This window comes from Petaurus breviceps, unplaced genomic scaffold (genome assembly GCF_028583685.1).
Source record: "Petaurus breviceps papuanus isolate PSGF00001 unplaced genomic scaffold, PetGlider_PUasm1.0 139, whole genome shotgun sequence".
NCBI classification, from domain to species: Eukaryota; Metazoa; Chordata; class Mammalia; order Diprotodontia; family Petauridae; genus Petaurus; species Petaurus breviceps.
In genome coordinates this window covers 11,299,684-11,304,460 of record NW_027185697.1, presented here as the reverse complement: position 1 = coordinate 11,304,460, position 4,777 = coordinate 11,299,684, and positions in this window count along the sequence as shown.

Sequence of the window (4,777 nt, the reverse complement as noted above, 5' to 3'; positions counted from 1 at the left end):
TCTCTCTCTCTCTCTCTCTCTCTCTCTCTCTCTCTCTCTCTCTCTCTTATCCTTCCTTCCTTATTTAAAAAAATCGTTTATTTTATTCTGAACTTAAGAAATAAAACAAGGATCTCTGTAACATAGTAGAATAGTAAAGATGATTGTACATGAAGCTACAAATGTATCACATACAACTTGCTGTTCATTTTAAATCTATCATAGTTATAATGTAACTTTCTTTTTCTCCTCTTCTTTCCTTCCCTCTTCCTTGCCCTCTGCACTAGTGATAGCTATCATTAAACACAAATATGTGTGTGTATGTGTAAAACCATTCTACACACCCTTTTATTTATCAATTCTTTTTCTGGATGCAGATGGCACCTTTTTTTATACATCCTTTGTAGTTACTTTGGCTAGCGGTTTTTACTGTAGGGTAGCATGCTAGGTTTTTCTTGTGACCTTGTGGGATATAACAGTGGTTCCATTTCTCCTACCTGTGAATTAGAGAGAGCTAATATCTATAATTCCCAAACAATGGAATTTCATTCCTAGATTTAGAGCTAGAAAGTCTCTAAGAGACATGTGGTCCATCCCCGCCATTTTGCTGGTGACTCCCAAGGCAGTCCATTCCACTCTGGAGCTGTTCTCCTTGTGAGGAGCCTACATTCTCCTCTCCATACCTTCCCTCCATTTCTTCTCGTTCTTCCTTCTGGGACCAAGCAGAGCAAACACTCTTTAGAATGAGTAGTCATTCAGACACCTGTAGACAGATCTCCTGTTCTCCCTGAGATTTCCTTTCTCCAGGTCAGATATTCTGCTTTCCTACCATCAGTCCTCATATAGCACAGATTTATGACCCTTGACCATGATGGTTTCTCTTTTGTATGTTTTCTAATTTATCAATGTCCTTTCTGAAATATTATAAAACTCCAGATCTGATTCGATCAGGGTAGAATACAACAGACCTCTCATTTCTGTACCACTTTCCCCTAAGCCAAATTGGAATAGAAAGGGGAGAGTCACTAATTCATACAAAAAGATCCCTGCCTGCATATTGGCTTAGTTTTAAAATGTAATGTTAGCTATATTGTATTGTATTTTTATTTATTTTGTTAAATATTTCCCAGTTTTATTTTAGGTTTAGGCTTCACTGGGGCATTTTGTGGACCTTGTGCTATTGGCTGACCAGGTATTTGACACCTCTGCCATAAGCCCCTCCCTGGCTCTGAAGGGCTGTAGGGCTACTCTGTAAAGGGAAAGAGAGATAAATGGAAGTTTTAGGAAGAAGAAGAGACTCCAAGAAGGCAAGGGTTAGTGACTGAGATGGATGGACTCTGAACTGTCCACTGGGAACTTTCAATGAAAGATGCAAAGTCAGAGACACTATTTGGGGGTACACAGTTTGAATGTTATCTTCCCTATTAGAATGTGAGCTCCTTGAGGGCAGGGACTGTTTTCCTCTTTGTATCCCCAGTGCTTTTCATAGTGCCTGGCACACAGTAGGTGATCAATAAATGACTTGTTGACTTGTCTACACCAACGTTGTTCCCCATTGGGCCCTTCCACTGAGTCCACTCCACCAGCTGCTTCCCTAGTGATGAGCTAGTCATGTCAAATAGAAGCTGGGGGTCCTGGCCAGCGATGGGAGATAATAGAGAAAGAAGGAATTCAAATTGATGCAGGATCTGGAGTCAGCCCACGTTGCTGAGCCAATTGGATTTAGAGTTCCTGATTCTTCATCTAAAGACCCTGCTGGAATTGTAAGCTCAATGGCATCCTCTACTCCTTTGACCGTGCAAAAGGAAGGAAATAAAATAAGTTGTGTTTTCCTAGAATCCCTGGGTCTGGGTGAGCCCTTTTGGGGTTGCCTGGGTCTGTGAGAGGCTTTGGGCTCAGAGCTACATTGTAGATGTTGTTATCTATTGCAGAGAGTAAGCATGTTCTGCTTCTTTGGGTGGGGATGCTACTCTATTAAGCCAAAGTGATGTGACAAGGGCCCCAGACATAGGAATGTATCATCTAATGTGTGGAGAAGAAGCCAGAGTCCTTAGGCACCAAAGGCTTCATTGGCTTCCATGGTTTTCTTGGTGGGTGAAGGCCACTCCTGGCCTTGCTCTTACAGAAGGATATTATGATCTTCCTCTTAAGTTTCTGTCAGTATTTTTTCTATAAGACCCTATTCAGACTTCTGAGAAGTGTCTTGGAAAAGGGGGTTTGGGGTCAATAAAAAAAGAAAAGCCTTCATCTGGTAAATGGATTAAATGTGATAAGCAGAAACTTAAACTTAGGTTTGGTCTAAATGAGAACATTGCCTTTCGCTGGGATAGTGACCCATCTCAGAACCATCTCCTTCCTCTATTCCCTCAGTCAGGGATTAGACGAGAGTCCACCCCCTGGGAAGGATCCTCCCCCATTCAAGGTGAAACTGCCTCATTCATTTGAATTCTAGATACAGATCTGAATCTAGAGCAACCCCAGGATTCTTCCTAGAGAGTGGTCAGGGGAAGAGGGGGATTCTGAAATGTTCATCTCAAACCACATTTCAACGTATCGCAATCTTTTCCTTGTTCAAGATTTCTACACAATTGTCACAAGGTAGAGGGAGTTTTGTCCGTCAGTCAAAAGGCGTCTGTTGAGTATCTATGATGTACTGGGCACTTTGCTGAGTGCTGAAGGTACAAAGAAAGGTAAAAAGCCATGCTTGCCCTCAAAGGCTTTATAGTCTAATCCTGGGCGACAACGTACAAAGAACTGTGCACAGACAAGGTATGGATATAGACAGGATAAATTGGTGGTAGTCAGAGGACAAGGCCAGGGGGCCTGTCATTAGTATTTATACCAGTTCGGACTCTCCAAGCTAGGAATGGCTTGAATGTAGTTTAATGGTAAATTAAATAAAACCATTTCTTGTCAACTTGGGTCTAAATTGCAGAAGACATTATTAGCACTCATACTGTTTTCCTTTGAGTTAGCTTTGGTCTTTTCCTCTGTGGAATAAGGACCTTTGTCCCAGGCCTACCTGGGTCCCCCCTCCCCCCCCAGGGGATGTTCCTCAAACACCTGGTCCACCTTTGTTCCTTTGCAAGATAATCCACACCTTTGCAGAGAGCTCCTTCGCTCAGCCAGGAACATGTATAGTGTTTGGTGCAGGAAGGTTATTGACAGCCATTAACATCTGAGTGTGATAAGCTCATCAGAGCAGAGCAGTCTTGTGGAAAGAGTTTGAAGTCAGAAGATTTGGATTCAAATCCTGGCTTTGTTATTTGCTACTTGTATGACCTTCTCTAGAAGGAGAGGGCTGGGTCAGATGGTTTCTTGCAACTCTCACTGCCAAAATCCTTTCCAAAGGAGCTCTGAAAGGGTACCCAGAAAGAAGTTCCCAGCAAGGTTGGGAGGGCTCTGGGGAGCAAGGAGACAAGAGACCCTCCTGGGGAGAATCCTTTTTTAGCTAGAGGTCACTGAAGATTGGAAGAAAGCTTCAGGCTCTGAAAGAGGAGGCTCCTGGAGTAGACAAGAGGGAAAGCAAACTTTCACAGCTTCATGGTGTGAGGAGGGTCAGCAGGCCCAGGCCCTGGTGATTTTGAATGGTCTTCTGGACAGCTCTCCAGGGAAATCTCAGAAAGGGTGGTGTAGATGGGGCCTGGCCCCAAGCCCAGCCTCATCTCAGGCACATCCTCCCTAGCCATTTGGGGGGAGGCAAGCAGGCAGGGAGGCTTTCAAAGAACGTAAATTTTACCCGGGGGCTACTTTCTCTGGGATTTATTTCTCGGTGAACTTGAAACTTCGCCTAATTATGTTTGGGTCTTTTTCAAAGACCATAAATTGCGGGCTGTTCTTTCTCCTTCTTCTTTGGAATAAATTGTCCACGGGGATGGATCGAGGGGGGAGAGAGGAAGACTTTATTAATTCGATTCAGAACTCCCTCCATCCCCTCTGTCCTCCCCTCGGCCCCCTGTTGAATAATAAAATAATGAAGATTTGACTTGGACCAGGGATGTGTAGACAAATATATCGGTGACATGAATGGGAATAGATTTATTGCATAAACAGGAGACTCCATCAATTTAAACCTGGCCCCCTTTCAATAGGCATAAATTACATTTTCTTTTTCTTTTCTTACCAGTGGCCTTTTTAGAAAAAAAAAAAAGAACCTGGATTTATCGGAATTGTGATTTTGCTCATTTATTTCCCGGGCCTTCGGTTCTCCAGTTCTGCCCGAGTCATTAAAACAGAAAGTTTCCTCCCGGCCCTTTTCCCTGGCTCCCCTCAAGGCCATGGACACTCGGGGCTGCCAGGGGCTGCCTGGGAATGGGCTTCTTTGGGGGAGTGGGGGGAGCAGCTGGTTCCCCCCATGGTGAGCTTGAGGAAGGGAAGAGGTTTAACACCTCTGAGTCAGGCAGGAGGCTCGGGATTACTGCTCCGGAACTCTGTCCAGCCAGCCTCAGTGGGGGAGAGGGGGCAGACTGGGGGCACACGGGGGCTGGAGTGGGGTCTTGGAGGAGAAGGAGCCGAAATGAGGACGGCTGGCGGATCTGCACAGAGCTCTCTGACCCTTTTGGATTTCCAATGAGGGAGATCATAGAGCAGAGACAGAGGCAGAATTTATGGTGATGAGAGGCACAGACAAACTGAGAATCAGGCAGGACTGCAGGCAGGCAGACAGACAGACAAACTGAGAGTCATGCAGGCAGGCAGACAGATAGACAAACTGAGAGGCAGGCAGACAGACAGACAAACTGAGAGGCAGGCAGACAGACAAACTGAGAGTTAGACAGACAGAGAGACAAACTGAGAG